Source organism: Heterocephalus glaber, unplaced genomic scaffold, assembly GCF_053883595.1.
Source record: "Heterocephalus glaber isolate CG9 unplaced genomic scaffold, H.glaber_assembly_v1.0 deba00001606, whole genome shotgun sequence".
Lineage (NCBI taxonomy): Eukaryota > Metazoa > Chordata > Mammalia > Rodentia > Bathyergidae > Heterocephalus > Heterocephalus glaber.
The window spans coordinates 30,533,864-30,556,357 of NW_028258377.1; the positions used below are offsets into that span (position 1 = coordinate 30,533,864).

At 36.0% G+C, this 22,494-nt stretch overlaps 1 protein-coding gene across 3 annotated transcripts in view; it reads right to left on the minus strand.

The window, feature by feature from the left end:
- The window catches only part of LOC101699615 (spermatogenesis-associated protein 31A6-like), a 791,892-nt gene that overhangs the window by 350,712 nt on the left and 418,686 nt on the right, over window positions 1-22,494 (minus strand). The window contains exon 5 of one of the 3 annotated variants that reach the window (XR_015444823.1): window positions 7,046-7,247. The exons of the other annotated variants lie outside the window; for them this stretch is intronic. The gene's annotated coding sequence lies outside the window, so the exon portion shown is untranslated. The remainder of the gene's footprint in view (window positions 1-7,045; window positions 7,248-22,494) is intronic. 3 annotated transcript variants of the gene reach the window in all.

The following is a 22,494-nucleotide window of genomic DNA, read 5'->3' on the forward strand; positions in this document are numbered from 1 at the left end:
TTTAATAGGCCGACAAACACATAAAACATGGAAGATAATTTTACTAAATCAAGGTACACTTTTAGGTACATTGTTGGGCTAAGTTTTTTTCTCTCTTTTTTTCCTTTATCTGCCAGATATATAGTTTTATACATATATAGTTTTTTATATAGGAGAAATCATACAATATTTAAGCTTGTGTATCTGAGTTATAATCAATAGTTTAACTGTATGAACATATAAGCATAATCATTAAAAGACATGATGGGGAAAGGGAGCTTATGTGTATTAGCACAACACAGATAAAAACAACTTAAAGGTAACATTAAATGTAAGTACCTGATATCAAATTTAAAGAAAAATTTAGAACAGAACTGAAGGACACAAAATAATGTTTGAATACATTGAAATTTACCATATCATTGCATAAAAATATTCAACATCATAAAGATAATTATTCTTCCTAAATTAGTTGATAGATGCAATGTTATCCTAATAAAACTTACTCTTTTTGTCTATGGGGATGGTTAGAAATAGACATTCTCATTCTAAACTTCCCATGAAAAAAATTAACAAAAATGATAGCCATGAAAATCTTAAGGGGAGAATCATTCAAGAACAGTAGAAGAAGTCTATCTTTATCATACTAAAATATACATACTTCTTATTTAAAACATTATAATACTGCACGTAGAATAGAAAGAAGACCAACAAAACTATATAACAAGCCCATAGAAAAGGCTCAAATACATGTAAAAATTAGTAACTGATAAAAGACGAATCTCAAGTAAATAGGAAAAAATCTAGACTGTTTAATGGTTGGATTATAAATAATTCTGAAATAGCAGTCTTTAGGAAACAAATCATATTTCAAACCATATAGTAAAAAAAGTCCCAAATAGATTTGGACTTGGATTTATGGTGTTTTGAAAAATCAAAAACTCATTTAATTCTTTTCAAGAAGAACATAGGAAATTCATCTATAAATTTAGAATAACAGAAAGGTGTTCTCTTTGTTGCTTAAGTTTAGAATTTATAAATGTAAAATTTTTCAGATAACACTTTTTTTCTAAAATTTTTCTGCATGGGGAAAAAATGAAAACTTTGAAAAGTTAACATGAAAATAAAAATCACAATTCATATCACAGACATAGATTTATTTCAATATATGAAGAATTCCTCAAAATGGATATGATAAAGATCAATATCTACATTACTCAATTTTGCATTATTATAATAAAATACCTCAGGCAATTAACTTAAATGAGAAAAACTTAATTTAATTCATGGTTCTGCGGGTTGCAGTCTAAGATCTATTAGTTCCATTTGCTTTAGGCCTCTGGTAAGGGTGGCAAATCATGGCAAGAGGATGTAGCAGAGCAAGCCACTTGTATTATGAGCCAGGAAACAGAAAAAAGCAAGAAAACAGTAGCATCCCAAGGTCCTCTTCAAGGGCACATCCCAATGACCTAAAGACCTCCCACTAGGGCCCACATCCTAACAGTTCTATCATCCTCCCACAGTGCTACTCTAAGGATCAAGTCTTTAACACATGATCCTTGGAGTACACTATCCATATTCACCCCATAGCCATACCTCAATACAGAAATGGAAAAAATGATAGAACAAGTTTCCTTAAAATGAAATAAAAATGGCTTAAAGCACATAAAAAGATGTTAAATCTATAACAGATAAACAAGGTGATCCTCCCTATGACCTCTGCCTCCCAATGTTTATAATCTCTATATATTCCTCTCATTTTGAATATGGGTGGGATTTGTGGCTTGCTTCTAAAACAATGTGGCAAAAGTGATAAGACATCATTTCCTTAATTACACTGTATTACGTGAGACTCCATCTTACTAGCAGACTCTTTGCAAAGACTTTTCTGGTTCTGAAGAAGCAAGCGGGTCTGACAGAGAAACCATGTAGTTAGGAACTAAGGACCGGCTCAAAAGTCATCATTAGGACTGGGGTGTAGTTTAGTGTTAGAGGAGGTGTTTAGCATGTTTGAGCTCCAGGTTCCATCTCCAAAAATGTAGTCATGGGCCAACAGCCAACAGCCAACAAGAAGCCAGAGCCTTCAGTACTTTAACTGCAAATAATGTAAGTCTGCTAACAGCCTGAGTGAGTTTGAAAATGGTACTCTTTCCTACCCAATGAGAATGCAGTCCTCAATGACACATTTACTGCAGCTTTAAACAGAACACAGCTAAGTTATGGCTCCACTCCTGAACCATAGAAACAGCCAGACAATAAATATCTATTGTTTTAAATTTCAAAGTTGGTGGTAATTTTTATGTAGCAATAGAAAATGGAATACATATCTGAATTACAATGAGAGAACTACAAATTAAAAGTAAAATAAGATATATCTTGCTTAATAGAATCACAAAAAGCGAAAAGCATTATTAAATCAAACTTCTGCTAAATCTTCCCAGAAATAAACCTCATACACTGCTGATAGGAGAAGCAATTAGTACAATCCCATATGGATAGTAGTTTTGTAATGTCTATAAAAGTTACAACTACTCTTTGTCCCAACGTTTGCAGTGTTTGGAATTTATCCTAACAGCATACTGGCTTGCAAATAACAGCATCATATTTACACAGTTATTTATCGAAGGTTGTTTATAGTAACAAAAATTGGAATCATCCTAACAGGACACCAATAAGAAACTGATTAAGTAGATTATGATCCACTCATACAATGGAACACAATGCAGCTATAAAAATAATAAAAAGAAGACATCTGGTTTCCAAAGCAAGAAAAAGCTGAACTGAAAAAAATCAACAACTCTTCTTAGATGTATTAGAGAACTGAGGTCCTAAATCACCATCCCCAAACCTGGGGAAAGAGGTGAACACAAAGAATTAGAGCTTACCAGGACCAGAAGCTACAGCTGGAGCCTAGGAGAACACTGAAAGGGCATGTGACCACTGCTAGAGACTGATCTTGGATTTGCTTGAGAGAAGAAATTCTGGAGCCTAGTCACAGGGGAACACCACATAGTAACCAGCTTTCCCTCCAAAAGTCCAGCAGGTAAGATTCTCAAGGTGAAGATGGACTAGGGGCAAATCCTTGATCTTTGAGAAAGAAGAGAGGGGAGAACTAGCCACTTTATACTCATGCCGGGGATTTAGCTCAGTGGTTTTTCTGCCTGCCTCACAAGCACAAGGTCCTGAGTTCGATCCCTGGTACAAAAAAAAAAAAAAAAGAAAAGAAAGAAAGAAATACATTCAGAACACTGCATTCTCATTACAAAGCCTGTCCTCATTGGAAACTTTCTTTTAATAGAACCTAACCACCACTGGAGAAGGGAATCACCTAACTTTTAGCCCTCTCTGTTTCACATAAGGCTATAAAAGATAGAACTATTCTTGGTCCCAATAATTGGAGTTCTTAGAATTTGTCTTACCAATGTACTGGCTCACCTAAGAAAGAAAATGAAAGCTGAGAAGCACTTGTAAACATCATAGACCAGGAGCATATGCTCACTGAAAGACCAAGACCCAACCATAAGCATATAGACTGGCCACAAGCACATCAACAGGGTTCTTTTATAATAATGAAGAATTCTACTAGAAAGAACTGCAAAGCCAAGACTCTATTTATGAAGGAGTCTCTTGGGAAACCAAAGACAAAAACACAGATAGTAAAGGAAATTTTAGCTATAATGAATGGTAAAGTCAGTCTAACTCCTAGACCAGTAAACATAAAATGTCACACTAAAAATCAATTTACTTCAATTCAGTTGATCTGATAATATCATATCTTACTTTCAGCAAAATATTAAAAGTCATGCCAAAAGGTAAAATAATATAGTTTGAAGAATCAAATCAAGAAACAGAACCAGATGCAGATACAGCAGATATGTGGTTCAAACTGGGAATTTAAAATTCTTCTGATTAACATGCTAAAGATTCCAGTAGAAAAGAAGACAACACATAAGAACAGATGAGAGAATATGAAGTGGAAATGTTAAGGATCAAAAGGAAATGCTAGAAATCAAAATCACCCTTACAGAATGAAAAATGCCTTTGATAGATTCACTGTTAGACTGAACATGGCTGAAGAATTAGAACACTTGAAGATACATCAATAGAAATTTCCCATACTGAAAAACTAAGAGATAAAAAATTTAAAAAGCAGACTACCAAAGAATTGTACAATAAGAAAAGGTATTACACATATGTGTAATGGGACTATAAGAAAAAGAAAAAGGAACAAAAGAAATAGTAAGAAGTAATAAAGCAGTAAGAAGTATTAACAAGTAAAAGAGGGGATAATTTTCTAAAAGTAGTAACAGACATCAAGGCACCAATCTAGGATCTCAGAGAAACACTAACAAGAAAAACATCAGAAAAAAAGACATTCATATCACATCCAAACTGAATAAAATTAAACACAAAGAGAAAATCTCGGAAGAAACCATAGGAGGAGGCAAACACTGAAACAGCAGAGGAGCGGGATCAGAATTTCATTGAACTTCTCTTTAGAAAACATACAATCAAGAAGCAGGTGGAATAAAATATTTATATGTTGAAAGAAGAGCACCAAATTAAAATTCTGTGCCCACAAAAATTATCCTTTATAGTGAAAAAGAAAAAAAGACTTTCCCAGACACACAAAAACTGAGGGAATTTGTCAATAGTAGACCTATTACACAAAAACTGTTAAAAGAAGTTAATCAATTAGAAAAAGTACTATGATACCAGGATGTACATAAAAGGAGTAAAGGAATAGAAAATTTTAAAAGCTGGTAAAATAAAATTTCATTTTTTATTCTTATTTCATCTAAGAGATAACAGTATGTTCAAAATCATAATAGTGACAATATATTGGATAATTATAGCTTATGGATAAGTGAATAGTTATAAGGAATGAGAGAGAAGAATTAAAAATACTCTAAAATAATCCCACTACTCATGAAACAAATGTATTTTACATAGGTACATACATACAAATATATATGCAATACATATAGATAGAATGTATCCATAGTATAGTATCCATGTATAAGTAAACTTAAGTTAATTATATATGTATGTTGAAAACTCTGTGGAAAACACTAAAAGAAATTTTAAAATAGGTATAATTAGTATACTAAGAGGAAGAAAAAATTCAATCACTAATTGCTCAAGTAAAGCCAGTGATGCCAGAAAGTAAATGGAGGGCAGAAAAGAAACAAACAACAAAAGAAATGACTATAGAATTACAAATATGGTGAATACCAATATAATCATATTGATAGTCACTTTAAATGTGAATGGCCTAAATACACTAATTAAAAGACAAAGACTATCAGAGTGGATTAAAAAAGACAATTATATGCTATCAATAAGAAATTTACTTTAAACTTTGAGGCACAGAAAGAATGAAAGGATGAAGAAAAGCATTCCATATTAATTCTAATCATAAGAAAGCAAGAGTCATTATACATTGGTTCAGTTTATAATTTTTCAACTTTATAAGAGACTGTGAAAGCATACCCATACCGTCATTCTTTTTTTTTTACTTTCAGTATAGTATTTACTCAATTACATGAGCTATTAAATACTTTATTATAAAATAGGTTTTGTATTAGAAGAGTTTGTCTAACTGTAGGCTAATATAAGTGTTCCAAGAACACTTAAACTGCTAAGGTAAGATAATGGACAGGTTAATTATATTATATGCATACTTTATTCAAAATGTTTTCAGCGTATACCCTTATTATAAGTCAAGAAGCATGCATATGAATTTTAAATAAGAGATACTTAAGAAAAAGAAAAATTATCAGATAAAAAAGATAAAAAGATTATGTAAGGATAAAGGGGTCAGTTCTCTAAGAAGACACAATAATTTTTAATGTGTTTGTGACTAACAACAGAATAGCAAACTGTATGAAGCAAAAATTGATAGAACAGCAAGAAAAAATAGATGAATCCACTCTCATGGTTAGAGGCTCCAGTGCCCTTCTCAGTAATTGACAGATCCAGCAGGCAGAAAATCTGTAAGGGTAAAGTTGAACTGAAAGCACCATCGATCAACTTGATCTAATTGACATTTATAGAACACTTCATCTCACAACAACAGAATAGACATTCTTCTAAAATTCACATGGAACATTCACCAAAATAGACTACATTATGGGTCATAAAACACATCTCAATAAATTTAAAAGAATAAAAATCATGCAAAGTATGTTCCTGAAGCACAATGGAATGAAGCTAGAAATCTAACAGAAAAATCTAAAAATATTTAAAGATTAAACAACACTCTTCTAAACACATAGGTCTAAGAAATACCTAGAGTAATTTTTAAATATACAAAACTAAATTAAAATATAATTGATCAAAATTTGAGCAATAAGGCAAAAGCAATACTTACAGTGAAATTTCTAAAGAATGCATGTATTATAAAAGATCTAAAAATCAGTGATCTAAGCTTTAACATTAGGAAACTATAAAAAGAAAAACAAATTAAATCCAAAGCAAGCAGAACGCAAAAATTAAATTTAAAGCAGAAATCAATGAAATGTCAAACAGAAAAACAACAAAATTAAAAAGTACCAAAGCTGGTTCTTTAAAAAGATGAATAAAGTTGGTAAATTTCTAGCTTGGTAAACCAAAAGAAAACAATAATTGCTAATATCAGGAATGAACCATCAGCAAATCTTATCTGACAACATATAAAGGAATAATTCACTGTGACCAAATGAGATTTATTCCAGGTATGCAAAGCTATTACATCCTTAGAAATATTAATGTAATTCATCAAAGCAACAGGCTAAAGAAGAAAAATCATATTAATGGATACAGAAAAAAATTTAACCAGACCCAGTACCCATTCATAAAAATCTCAGTAAGCTAGAAATAAAGAGGACCTTCCCCAGTTTAATAAAGAACATTTACAATTATCTATAGTTTTTATCATATATATAATGATCATCTAGATACTTTCCTCCTAAGAACGGGAACAAGGCAAGGATAGCTCCTCTTATCACTTGTCTCAGTCTACATGGGCAGCTCTACAAAATACCTTAGATGGATAATTTATGAACAACAGATATTTCTTGCTCACAGTTTTGGTGGCTGGAAAGTCCAAGCTCAAGGCACCAGCAGAATCAGTGTCTGGAGAACTTGCTTTCTGCTTCATAGATGGTACCTTGTTGTTGTGTCCTCACAAGGCAGGAGAAGCAGCAAGCCCTTTTGCACCTCTTTTATATGAGCTCTAATACCTTTTTCTTATGAGTTCAGAGGTAGCCTGGGCTACATAACAAGTACTGTCTCAAAAAAACAAAAAACAGAGGAAGGCAAAGGAGAGGGAGAGGGAGGAGAAGGGGGCCAGAGGAGGGGGTAGGGATAGATGAGAACAGAAGGAGGAAGAAGAAGAGGAAGAAGAAGAAAGAAATTTAAAGCATAATGTAATTTACTTTAGCACTCCCAAAATGAAAAACTTAGGTATAAAAATATATATACAATGTCGATAGAAGGAAAACATTAAAACTCTGATAAAAAATTAAAAATCAAAATATCTAAATAAATGAAAAATAATCAACATTTATATACAGAAAGACTCAATTTTTAAGATGTCAATTCTCAATTTAATCTAGATTCTACACAATCTCAATAAAATCCTAGCAAATTATCTTATGAATATCAACAAAGTGATTCTAAAGTCTATATAGAAATACAAAAGACCTAGAATAGCCAATATAACACTGAAGAAAAACAAAGTTAGAGGAATACCACTATATAAATTCAAGACTTAATAGAAAGCTACAATAATTTAAATAGTATTGATGAAAAAATGTATCAATAGAGAGCCATGAAATAGAACCACACAAATATAGCCAACTGATCTTTGACAAAGTAGAGGTAATTCAATGACAAAAAATATATATATTCTTTTCAACAGCTAAAATGACTGGACATGCAATGCACGTACGAAAAAAAAAAAAAAAAACCTAAATATAGAGCTTTCACATCACACAAATTAATGCAAAATGGATCTTGGACCTGAATTTAAAATGTAAAACTATAAAACACCTAGAAGATAGGAGAAAATTTATGGTTAACCTTGGGTTTGGTGATGAGTTTTAGATATAACCCCAAAATTACAAGCCATGAAAGAAAAGCTTTGGTAAGTTAGACTTCATTAATTTTGTTTGTTTTTGTACCAGGGGTGGAACTCAGGACCTCACGCTTGCCAGGCAGGAGCTGTGCTGCTGAGCTAAGTCCCTGGCCTGACATTTCATTAAATTTAAAACTTCTGCTCTACAAAGATAGGTACAAAAATTAAAAGCGAGTCATAAATTGAAAGAAAGTATAGGCAAAACATATCTGATAAGGGACTTTATCCTAATCGTATAGAGAACTTTTAAAATTCAACAATAAGAAACAAATTTAAAAATGATGCAAACATCTTAATAGACATTTTTCCAAGAATTTATACTGAGACAAATAAGCATATAAAAAGGTACTCAACATCATATGTCAGTAGAGAATTGCAAACTTAAAAAAATCAATGAGATATCACCATATACCCATGAGAATGGCTAAAATCCAAATCACTTAAAACACCAAGTGCTCAGGCTGGGGATTTAGCTCAGTGGTTTCACCGCCTGCTGCGCAAGCACAAGGACCCAAGTTTGATCCCCGGTACCAAAAAAAAAAACACCAAGTGCTGGTAAGAATGTGAAATGACAATTCCCATTGCTGGTCAGAGTACAAAATGGTGCAGCCACTTAACAATTTGGCAATTTTTTACACAATAAATCAGTCTTACATATGATTAAGCATTTTTAATTTGAATTGAAATATGAATTGAAAGTATCCATCCTACAAGTTGATGTTTACAGCTATTTTGTTCATAATTGCCAAAACTTAGAAGCAATCAAGATGTCTTTCAATATGCAAGTGGGCACTATGGTACAACTGAATAATGGAATATTGTTCAGTGATACAAAGGAAAAAAAAGATAAGTCACAAAACGACATGGAGAAACTCTCTCTCTCTCTCTCTCTCTCTCTCTCTCTATATATATATATATATATATATATATATATATGAAAGAACAATAAATGAAAGAAGCCAATCTGAAAAGATTATATACTGCATGATTCCAACTACTATATAACTTCTTTCTGGGAAAGGCAAAACTATGTGAAAGGATGAATAGTTGTAAGAGATTTGGAGGAAAGTGAATAGGTGGAACACAGGATTCGTAGGGTTACAAACCTATTGCATAAGATGGACATATGGAATGATGCTCATCCTTTTGTGGATGCTTTTTTGTAATCATAAAAGTGCAAAACACAGAGGGAACCTTAATATAAACTATGATTTCAAAAAATAAGAATTTATCAATACTGGCTCATCAGTTGTAACAAATGTATCACAGCAATCCAAGATGTTAAAAACAGGGAAAACTGGCAAGGAGATAGCTCAGGGTATATTAAAACTCTGGTTCTCTGTACTTCCTACTCAATTTTTCTGTTACCTAAAAACTTCCAAAAATAAAAGCCTATTAATTGTTTAAAAATAATGAAAAACTTGCACATAATTATATGAAAAGAACTATCAGATACATGGATAAAAGAAAGTATCAGGGGCTGGGGATTTAACTCAGTGGTGCTGCCACCTGCCTTGCAAGCACAAGGTTCTGAGTTCATTCCCGGAACCAGAAAAAAAAAAAAAAAGAAAGAAAGAAAGAGAGAAAGAAAGAAAAAGAAAGCATCAAGTGCACCACAGTATAGAAAATATGTTGCTTTAAACATAAAGATAGGAAAAATTAGAGTGCATTCTTATTTGCTTCTTTATACATAAAAAAGCTTTATTAGTTTTAAGAAACTAAAACAGTGGTCACCTGTGGAGTTAGTGGCTGAAAGAAAGTAAGAGAAAATATGTGGATCTATGGCATTTGATTACAGCACCATTTTTATACATTAAAATAAATAAACCACTTGGAAGGTTTGAGTGAGCTCTAGGGAAAGTTGAACTTCAATGTCTTAAAACTAATATTTTCATTTAATACTCTGAATAATTCTGGAATTTATACACATTCTTTCATGTGTGCACACTGTGTTCAAAGACACTACAAAGCTTGTTCACTGCAGCATTATTTGTAATATAAAAATTTTTTTGGAAAGATCCTAAATAAGAATCAACCAGAGAAGTGGCTAAAAGGATTGTAATATAGATAGACTAGAAATGGCAATGTATCAGTTAAAAAAGAATAAAGCAGACTTCAATAGACTGATGTTGAAAATATCCATAATTTATGTTAAGGAAAAATTAAAGTAGCAGAAAAATGTGGATAGAAAACTTTTAACTACAATATGATTTTGTTTGTAAATGTAATAAAAAAGATTTGGAAGGATATACAACAAACTAGGAAGAGGGCCTACCTCAGGGGAAGTATGTGAATTTTAAGACTAAGAGGGGAGATGTTTATTTTATTCTTTCTACTTCCTATTGTTTGACTTTTTTCCCTTGCAACCATGATGTATTGCTTTTTATACATGAATAAAAACATAAAAATGTTTTAAAACCCAACAGAGTGTTCTTGTCCAGGAGCCGTGGCCATCTCTGGGACTGTTTGCCATTACTTCTGTTCATTTCTTTCAGACTAGGAAAGGCTAAAGGAACCTCAGTGTTCTCTGTAGCATTGTTAACCCGGGCACTGAATCTAACTTGCCATACCCTGTAATTGGATCCTTCCACTAAAGCTGCCTCAATAAAATGTCCCAAGTGCAACAGCCAAGTGTTTAGGAGGCACAGAGGGACCTAGTGGCAGATTTGAGGGTAGAGGTAGGGGTCTGGGCCTGGGCCTTGGGTCTAAAATGCTGTAGGAGGCATGCATTAAGTCCCAGCAAGCTTAACTAGCAACAGAGGGCCATGTCTGCATTTTTCATGCAGGCTTAGAGAGACTAGTCTGCTAGGCTCAGGATCCCTGGTGAGCAGTTTTCTGTAGCTTCAGTTACAGCACAATTTCGAAAGTATTAATGCAATGAGACTTTTGTATAACTACATTTGGTAAGGGGAAAAATTAACTCTGTGGTTTCTCCAGGAGGTACTCACAACTGCTAATAATGAACATAATCTCAAAAGGAAGTGATTGTGGATAATTATCCCCTAATCCCACCTCATGTGATACTTAAAAAGACAGGCAGAGAGAGGCCTACAACTTCCTGTCTGCTTGGTCTGGAACCCTGATGTAAGTTCCATTCAGGTGTTCCTCCTTTTACTGTTTTGTCTCTCAGGGGCCATCATGAATTACCTCATAATCTAGGGAATAAGACCTCCATTTTTTGTTTTCAAGTTTCAAAACTCAAGAGCTGAATCCAAATATGGTCTTTTAAGTCATACCAGCTTGGAGTCACAGAGTGTTGGTGCCTAACATCTAATTGTCTCAGCTCTCCTGGTTTCCACAGGAAAAATGAAAGTTTTTGAGTATGAAATTACAAATTTGTTGGTCAGAGTTAAGACCTGGCCTCCAGAAATCTAGAATAGATTTCTGGAGACATATGTTGGTTGATTCATACCTTAATTCATTCGTTTATACAATAAATACTCATTGAGCACCTACTATGTATAAGAGGAAGATACCACTGTTACTAAAAATGATGTCTCCGGAAACAAACTGCCTAGGTTTTCATACTTGCCCCATGCTTATTAGCTACATAATCTTCATGGAGTCACATAATCTCTCTGTATCTCGGTTTCCCCAGATTTAACTGAGAATAAATGTGGAATCTATCTCTAAGACTGTTGTGAAGACAAAAGAAATGAATACAAGTGTACATAAATGGCTTAGTAGAAAGTATGTAGTATAATGACAGCCACTACTATTCTTTTTTTTAATCATTATGCACCAAGCACTATGCTGTGGGCTTGGAATATGATGATGAACAAGAGACTTACTTTCCTAAAGTTTATAGACTAACTAGAGAGAGCTGGGATTTAACCTAATCAGAATCAGACAAGGCTGATGTGGGGAAATGATGGACTTCTGAAATGCAAAGAAAGCATTATCTAGGCAAAATGGAAAAGTATCTTTTGAGTGAAGAAAAAAAAAGAATATACAAATTTCTGGTGGTGCTGGTGTGCGGTATGTACTTGATTTTTTGAGCTGCAAAAATGTATGTGTGTTTGGAGAATAAATATCAAAGGTAGGGTAAGATGAGACTGAGTCCTGTGAAGTGTAGTACTTTAAAGGGTTCACTGCTATCCAGTGAACAATAGGAAGCCACTGAGTTTTAAGTACAGGAATGCTATACTCAGATACTCATTTTGGAAAGACTTCTCTGGCTGCTAAATGAAGAGTAGATGGAAAGAATGCTCCTTCTCAAATATCCAATGTCTCTCCTTCATGACATTCATGTCATTATAAATAAACGAAAGCAAGCACTGGGGAAAGAAATTGGTGATGGTTTTCACAGAAAGACATGGAAAGAGACTGGGTGTTGGGGGAGTGTTGGGAAGGACGCGAATTTAGCCAGCTTGCCAACTTAGAGAATTGCACACTTTGTCCTTCTTTAAATGGTTACAATATCCAATAACTATAGGATTGATTTGTTGAAAGCAATGAAAACTGGTTTGGGACACTTAACAGCAAAAAGGAAATTTGTGTGAAAATGTGGAATCATCCCAGAATCAAAGGAAGGCTGCAAAGCCAGACTTAAAATGAACAGGGCCTAGGCAACTCAAAATCAACTTGGTAGGAGAAACTGACACCTCCTCCTCACTCAAAAAATTTTGCAATGAATGCTAAGCAGCCAAAACACAGTTGATGCCCACTGGAGTACTTGCTCCTGAACCCATACTTCTGTCCCCATACCTAGTCATCTCCACCACCACCTCTCCCAACTGTCCCCAACACATTCCCCTCAGATATGACAGTCCTCACTACCCTCCAGATTTCATGCCACCTTAAATGACGCCGTGTAAGGTACCAAGATATTCTGCCCTCCAGCCATGGGCTCCCACTTTGTCTCTACATCTCCATTCTGTTTGCTACTTGTTGGTAATAAACACTCTTCTATGTTTGCATTTTTAATGATAGTAACCGAATTGCTGTCTACTAGCAGGGAAATGTGGTGGGGTAAGAGAAAGACCCATGGACCTGCATAGAGAACTGGACTTTGACTCCCATTCACTGGTTATGGGATCATATTACAGGACAATTTAAACATACTAAACGTCAAAACACTTTTGAAGAATCTCAGCTCCTCAGCATCTCAGAATCTCCTGTAACTTGTTTCTTAAAAGACAGATGACTTCCCCAGACCTAGTGAGTCAGAATATCCAGGGATTCACCGTTATACGTCAAAGAAGTTTCAAACGTGGTTTGCATGAGTATCCAGAGTTGAAAAACACTCTGAATCTGAATTTTAGGATGCACACTGCTGCTCAGCAGCACTGACAGCACTGAGGTCTGACTACAATGTTCTGTCCTTTCTCCCACCCTCTACTCCTAGGCATTTCCAAACCACCCTCTACTGGGACTGCACAAGGAAGCTTCAAAACCCTTGTATCCCTCTCATTCCTTTCTGCAACAGACCATGACCTAAAGCCCTACAGGGTCTGGTTCTGCTGTGATCAGACCTCACTCTTCTCACTCTCCCTTCTCGAGCCTTCTCTGCACTCTGGTTCAAGGGTCTTTTTGGTTCTCCTACACACAATTCCCCTTACCGAGGAGCCTCTTACTTGCTGACCCTCCTGTCCATGTTGTGCTCTCAACTGCCCTTTGGATGTTTTGCTTTTCCTTCCCATTCAGCCACAAAGAAGACTTCTGTCTAAACCATCCACTCTCAATTATCCCGCCCAGTCTGTCATCCTCAGTCCACTGTAGCATCTGATTTATTTTCTTTAATTCATCCATCCCTTTCTGAGATTATTCAGTTACTTATTTTCTTCTTTTTGAACTTCCTTTGCTAGAAGTTAAGCTCTATAACAGAAGGATATTTCACGTACAGAGGACTTCTCTATTCCCAGCCCCAAAAGATTACCTGGTAAGTAGTAGATGCTTAGTAAATTAATCAACAAATGAACAAATAAATCTACATTTCATTTTCTAAGCCAAAAGAGACTTACATTTTTCCATCCCCAATACTTTAGCCACACTATGAAATAATCAGAATTTCAACTTTAATTCACGTTTCAATTGCTGAATTGCAGTTCCCAAAATTCACACCCAAGTAGGGTCAGGTGACCAGAGACTCAAAAAAGTATCACAAATTTCTTAATAAATTTTCTTCTGGGGCTTAGCCAATGAACTTGATATTTACTGTTTGGCAAACTCTTTCTGTTTTACTTTGTTGGTAGGTGTAAGTTGAGTTTTGCAGCCAAAAACACCTCTTTCTGGCTGGCTTCCCTGTTTTTTCTCCTTTTACTAGCATGCCCTGGAGTAGTATAACCAAGCTGAGGTGAGTTATGTGTGGGGAAATGGGCTTTAATGAGTAGAAAATCCATGGAATTCATTTGATGTTAGCACATTAACACTCCCCTTGCCAAGTCTTCCAAATATCAACTTTTTCCCACAAAAATAAAAATAGGAGGGGATACCTCTTTCAAGACCACAATGTTAGAATTGCATAAACAATTCTTTTTTTTTTAAATGAAATGTTCACAAAGCCAGCCAACCATCTTCAATAACCCTCAGATCTAAATGTCAAGCCCCACTGGAACAAGACATGGGTTGAAAGCTTGGGCCACCTGTCAGGTAGACTTGGTGCTATGGCTTACTAGCTGTGGACCTGGGTTGTCTCAGGGTCCTCATCTGTAAACTGAGAGAAATAATATCACCTGTATTGTATCAGTAACCATTATCAGGATGAAATGTGATTGATGCCTAGTGCCCAGAATAGCAGTGGCACAGAGTAATCATTCTTTGCATGTTATCTGAAGATTAAGCGAAAGACATTGACATTCTCCCCTTTCAGTTTCTGTGTTTCCCACAATGCCTTCCGTGCTATGCTCCCCTTTAAGAACACCAATTGAGGAGATTGATCTGGACAGAAAGAGAGATGTGGGTCTAGTTGTGATGGGGCTCTAGCTTTGAGCTTAGATTCTGAAAAATATTTAAATCCCATCATCAGCTTAAGGGTATACGATTATCTTCATTTGATGAGTGAGAGGCTGTGTCCTACAGGACATTAAGGCATTTCTGCTACAGAAATGACCATTATTTTTCAGGAGACTGTTTCCTACAAGGATTTCTGCCATGTCCTGGACATAGTACACTAAGTCATGGACCCTGCCCCACAGATCTCACAGAATTATTTCAAGTCTCAGTCCTGCCACTCATTAGCAAAAATGCAAGCAAATCACAAAAACTGCTGATTCTCAGTTTCTTCCTTTATAAAATATAGAAAGTGGTATTTGGCATCAACAGGGTCGGTGCTGAATAGAACTAAAAAAAAAAAAATAGAACATCTCCAGTGGTCAGCAGTTAGCTCTGGCTAATGTAAACAGAAAGGGATTGCTATGGTTTAAATCTACAATGGCCCCAAATCCTCAAGTGTTTGGAAAGCTTTTGGATTATGGGGGTAGTACAGCTGACCTGCTGTGAGGTGGAGTCTGGTCAGAAAGGTGGGTCCCTGGGGGCATGGGCTGGAAGGGTATGTCTGCCTCCACATCTCCTCCCCTCACTCTCTGGTTCCCCACTGCCATCACATGAGCAGCTTCTCCTCTGCTATGCTCCTTCTCCAAGGCTGTCATGCCTTGGAGCCAGCCAACCACGCACTATAACTGAGCCAAAATGAACACCTCCTTTAAGTTGTGTGTGTCGAGTACTGTATCTTAGTGACAGAAAACATGACAAAGACAGGCATTTTTAGGAAGGTTATTAATGACTTAAAATATCAAAAGATGGAAAAGAAGCACAAATGGAGGGACTCCCAGCTACAAGCTAAAGAACACCCATGTGAGAACAGAGCCACTGCTTGATATCAACAGCATCACCAAAAATCTAGCCACTAACATAAGATGCTACCACCATGAAAATACCTTCCACATTTATGTCCTGGCTCACGACACAAAGGCCCAGGAGAAAACATTCAGTTGTCTGAGTCTAGATCATGAGCCCACTCACTAGCTGCCAGGGATTGGAGAGAGGAAAACTTGGACCCTATCAGCTTCCAGAGGGAGCCCTTTCTCTATCTGCCCCCTAGGATTGGTATGTGGGTTCTGAGCATCCCCCCCACCAATTTCCAGATACCCAGAGAAGGCTATGTACACAGTTGAGTTATATTTTCCTGAATATGGTGACAGGACTGAGTTCAATTGTCTATGAGTGAGGTCAATTAGGACCACAGACTGAAGGAGCACATTGAGTGTACTTTCAAAGAACAAAGGATGAATGATCCATACAGGAAAGAGATTTACTGTAGAGCCCACAGGCATTTCCTAGAAAATTCCAATAGTTTTATGCTGTTAGTATAAGGCACTCATGGAAGGCATTCATAGTGTAAGTTCTACAGTGAAAACAGCTTATTGCTTTATTCACTGATACCAGCCTGTCACCTCATTACAGCTGATCAGCACTGAATGGCCAATGGCATATTGGCAGGGAGCTGATTCCTCCAGGATCAACCCTGACTGGAAAATCTTCCTACTCAGCATCAGGTGTTTTCTAAAGGCTCCAGAAAATTCTCCAGCCAAGGATTTCTTCCCCTATATTCTCCTCTGCCTCAGGAGATGGAGGGGTGGGAAGTGAGTTATATGTCAGAAACAAGGGAGAGAAGTATTTTACACTCTGCTGGGAACTGTCTCAAAGGCTGCCTTCATGCAGTAAATATATTTGTTATGCAGTACCGGAAAATTTTGGAGGAAAGAGCCACAGACAGAGAAACAATAGCTATCTTTAGAGCCTGAAGTCTTGCTCGGAGTCGATCACCACCCTGGCATCATGCCAGAAGCATGCGTTCTCCTCACCATCTCAATCCTCCAACTTAGCCCTGCATCCCTTTATAATAAGCAGCCTAGAGTGCTGTCATTTAATACACATACACAGGGCTCCCCAGAGCTCGGAAACTCTCTTGCAACTGTCTCGTTGATAGGCATCTAAGAAACAAATGAGGAGAAAGGATGTCTAAAGGCTCCATTAACATTGTTAGGTTAGAAACGTTGACAATAAGTCAATTCTTTTTGACATGACTGTCCTGGTAATGAAGGGACATTTCTACATGACTCCTCCTAATGTAGGATAAGATGTGGATGGTCTTGGATTTTTTTTGACACATGTCCAGTATATCAAAGGGGTGGGAACTAGTATAAGAAAATAGGTTGTTTCAGTGACACATTAATAGGAGCCCTGGTTGAGAGATTAATGATAATGCTACCTTGTGCTTGAGTGTTCTGGCAGCTCACCTGGGAATGTGAGCTGGAACTTCTACAAGCAGGGGTGAGAAAACCCAGGGGCCTCCATGTCACATCCAGATGAAGCTCCTTCATTTGCCCCTAATCCTAGAAAACCACAAGGAGGAGAGGAATTGCTCACGTTCTGGAATGTCACTTTTCATCTGCCTCTGGCTGGGTTATGGGTGGGGGTAATTAGGTGGGCCCAGCTCTGACCTGTCAAAAAGAATGGATCTGCTGGGATTGGCAGCAAGGCCCCTTTAGCAGGCAGGAATTAAGCTGTACGTGAGAACAGACTAGCAGGTCTGGTTAGGTGGCTGAGACAGGGAAAGCTGACTCACTTTAACTGGAAAAGAATGGAACAAAGAACAGAACCCAGTAGCTGAAAGACCATCTTTTTCCACATCTAATTATCATGCCCCAGACACTAAGCCATCCATAAGAAGCTCAAAATTCTCAGGAGAGTCACATTTGGTGAATAAAAACAAAGTAAAACAAAATCTGGCCTCTATCCTCCCAACTCTCCTTTCCATGCCATATTTCTTTTCTTTTACTTAGCATTTATATAATCTTCTAATATACAAAGTAATTTACTATTACATTATCTTAGGTTTAGCTAAGCCTTAGGACATGGATCTTTTTTGTGTGTCTTCCAAATACTTAGAACAATGCTGCTATATAGTAGGCATTCAATACTTTTGGAACAAATGATGGATTAAAGAAAATTGCAAAAAGTCAAATATTTCTCTTTTAAAAAGCTATAAAATATAATTATCCATTCATTTTTCTGGCAGATTAACCATGCTGTATGAATGAGAGACTTTATTATTAGTCATCAAAAAGATACAAAGAAAATAGGAAGTACTTTGTTAAAGGTAATCATTCTAGAAAAAAACCACTAAAAATGGAAGACTGATAAGTTTCCCCTCTGAAAGTTTGCTTATTCATCTTCATGCATCAATTCCCTTCTTGATAATAATACAAACAGTTGTGACAGGAATAGAATAATAATTACCAATGTTTATCCGGTCCTAACAATGTCCCAGGTCCTGTGTGAAACTAAATGCATTATCTCAGTAAATTCTCACAGCAACACATTAGATCAGCTATCACAGTTATGATTTTTATTTTACAAAAGAGGAAACTAAGCATGAGGAGATTGAGTAATTACCTGAAGATCAAAGTTTGTATAGGGAAATCTTACACAATAAGGCCAGATTTTCATGATTCTAAGTTGTCATTTTAGTCTCTATGTCATACTACCTCTTCTTCATTTACTCCTTGCCTTTTAATTGATCTTTATCCTCTAATCCTGCTTTTGGGTATGATTTGAGCATGTGTCCAAAGGTTTATGTGCTGCAAACTTGGTCTCCAAATGTAAGATAAGAGTTGGCGGACCTTTAGAAGGTAGGACCTAATGGAAGTTGATTAGGTAATGAAGCTCCACCTTTGGAAGGGATTAATATAGCTCTCACAGGACTAGGTTGGATTTCATGAGAGTGCAGTATCATAAAAGAGCAAATTTAGCATCTTCCTGGTCTCTTGCTTCCTCTTTCACCATGTGACTTTTCTTCTGCATTCTGCCATTTTCTTTTCTGAGTCTCTGCCATGCTGTGATGCAGCCAAGAGAGCTCTCATCAGATCCCAAACAGATGCACCTACCTGATCTTGGCCTTTCAGCCAGCTTCCAAAATTGTGTGCTAAGCAAATGTCCTTTTTTTTACTCAGTGTCACTTATTCTGTTACAGCAGTACAGAGTGGACTAAGGCAGGGCCAAATTTGATATAGGAAAAATTCAAGAAAGAGAAGAAATATCTTTTGTCTTAAAAATAAGAAAGCAAAGGCAGAAACATAGACACATTCTAGAGGACCAGTCTCCCTTCATTCCTAAACATACAATGCTAATGATGCAACTAGAATTTTGTGAACTAAACAATGCTCATTTGACTCTCTTTCTTTAATCCATCTAATCTCCAAGAGTTAAGAAAGTGCTTTTATAGAGCAGCCCATTCACCAATGAACTGTGTTCTGATGTATCTTCCTCCTCATGCTGGCTCCTGATTTAGCCAATTACAGCCCCAACCCAAGCATCCCCAGGCAGATGGTGCAGGATGGTTATGTTACAAGTTTTGCAGTCAAACTGTGGAGAGGCTGCCAAAATGTCCTCCTATGAGCCCTAGGATTTACTTGAAGATGTCGCAGGTGCCCCCGAGGGAGAAGTTGTGAGAAGGAGGGTTGTACTTCACCCAGAACAGCTCTGCTTTTGACTTTTCACACCTTGAATTTCTGAACCAGATTTGTTTCAAAGGGCTCATCAGTAACAGATGAGAAAAGTGTGAAATCACAAGATAAAACATACAGTTTACTAGAAAGAGACTTTGGCTGGCAGTTGAGGAAACTGGGTTCTGGTTTCCCTTTGTCATTATCTCAAGCAAATCACTTAACCCTTCTGGAACTGGGTTTTCTAATGTGCACAATGAGAGCACTTTGTGTTAATATAGGTTAGTTACTTGTGACAAATGTACCACAGTAATGCTTATAATATGAGAAACAAAGTGTGGTATATATGGGAAAATTTGCTCATTTTCTGTTGATCTAAAACTATGAATCATGTTTAAAGTTTTTTAAAGAGTTTTTTAAAATGGGACTGACAAAATCTATTCCAGCTAAAAATGCACTTGTTGTCCTCCTATAGACCAGAAGGGAAAAGGGTTAGAATAGCAGTCACTGGAGGCTACAAAGGATAGCAGAAAGTGGGGAGAAAGGAAGGCTAGACCATGGGTACCAAAGCAGGAGGGTGACTATGATTTACAACAATCTATTACATTTGTTTCCTTTTTTCTTTTTCTTTTTTTTTTTGGTACCTGGAATCAAACTCAGGACCTTGCAGTTGCGAGTCAAGCACAGCAACACTGAGCCAAATCCCCAGCCCAAATCCCATTACATATTTCATAAAGATCTAGAATAGAGGGTTTCAGAGGCACCAAATATTAAAAAGTGATAAAGAGATGGAACTGCCACTTACTCTTACTTCCTTATTACACAGGAATTGAATTATCACACTGTATTCCATAAATATGTACAAACATATGTCAATTTAAAAATTTTACAGAAACAAATGTACTTGATACTACCTATTCTTTAAAGAAAGTTACCTTGGTAGCTCTTTCTTGAGTTCCTTTGATCAAAATTCCAGTTTGCCATTTATTTATTTTCAACTATATACTTAAAAATTTAGAGGAAAATTCTAATTCCTGAAACTGTTTCTGATATTGGCTTATCTTTTAAAATTAAATTCATCTGAATCTTGGCATCAACCAACTTTGGGAGTATTTTTCTTTTGTAGGGCCTTAGGTTTCTTCCGTGTCCCTTAATTTTCAGGTCCTGTATGTACTTACCATATTGGTCTGCAACATGGACCTTAACTACAAACACACACACACACACACACACACACACACGCTATAACACCTTAAAGTTATGCTCTTATGTACTCTAAGTAGATTAAGCAAACAGTTCAAGACTTGGCTACATTAAAAAGAGAAGTAAGACAGTTATCAAAAATAAAAGTTTTTTATATTTCAGCCTCTAGGTTTCACCATCAATTCCTTTGTGATTTCCAAACTTCCAATCAGTGTATGACTATGTTTTGCTGGTCCCTAATATTCCACTGAAGTTGTTGTCATCATAAAACTACTGATGTCCACAATTTTAATGCACACCGACCGGGGCTTTGAGGGAAGGTGATGAGAGGTGGAGTGTGTTGGCTGCAGAACTTTACTTCCCTAAATAAATAAACATGCAAGTGTTTGCTTCATGGCAGAACATCCTGCTCCCCTCCCTGACCCCAAATTCCTTAAGGATAGTTAACGACAAATGTACCAGCTTCCCAAATCCCCCAAACAATTGATTTTGTGGGGTGTAAGCCAATCTACACAGTGTTTGGAACCAAACTGCACAGCTATCACTGACTAAAGGGGCCCTAATGAAATTGTAGGTACTTGACCTGCTTACTTGAAAGGCCTTTAGGAAAAAGAAAATCCATTAATCAGTTTGTTTCTTGAGGCAACTTAGCAACAGGGATCCCTGCAGTGGATTGGGTGCTTTTGCTAATGAGCAAGTTGGATTGAATCGTAAGTTGCATCAACTTAATTTAATTTTTAGGCTATTGATTTTCATTAGGAAGATTCAATGAAACCTTCCCACCTTCCTACAGACATCCTTTTCCCTTTGGGGACACACTGTGTTTCACAATCATCCCAGTGGAATATCTCCAGAAACCCATTTCAACATGTTAAAATCTGTGGCACCCAAAACTTATCATTGTTAGAAAATCAAGATGGAATGATTTCTAAGCCATATACTTTAAAATCAACTTCCAACTTCTTAAAAAAATTTGTATCCATTACAACACTCTCATTATATCTTCTGTATACACCTTCTAGCCAAGGATATTTTAGTGGAGCTTTGATTCATTTATTTGCTCATCCACTTCTCCAGTAAATATTTTTTTATAAGTTTATTGGTACATTTTAGGTATACAATACAGTTACATTCATCATTGGGATCTTGTACCTTTACATGATGTATCTTGGTTCTTATTTTTTCCCCATTCCCCTGCCCTCCCTTCACTCCCTCCACCCTTCCCTATTTCTCCAGTAAATATTTACTGAGTATCTACTATAGCCAAGTACCATATGAGATGTTGAGAATATTTTGGTTTATAAAAGAGTTATATTTTTTGCCTTTATGGATCTTACACTCTTGGAGGGGGACAAATAATTAACAAGCAAATAAATATATGATGACCTAGAGTGGCAAATGCTACAGTAGGAACTGAGAACAAAACAGAGAATCATAGGAATGAATCAACTACTGCATGAAAGAGAATAACAAAAGCTAATATTTATTGAGCACTGTTATAAATATTTCACATGTTTTTTTCACCCTCTTCACAGTCCAATAGGAGATATATAAATATATATACATATGTATATATACATATATATAATTTATATATATATACATATATGGATATATACATATATATACATATATATGTATGGATATATAAATATATATACATATATATGTATAGATATATGAATATGCAAGACACAGATTAACAAGGGGGACCAGAAATCACACATATGCCACCACATATGCAGA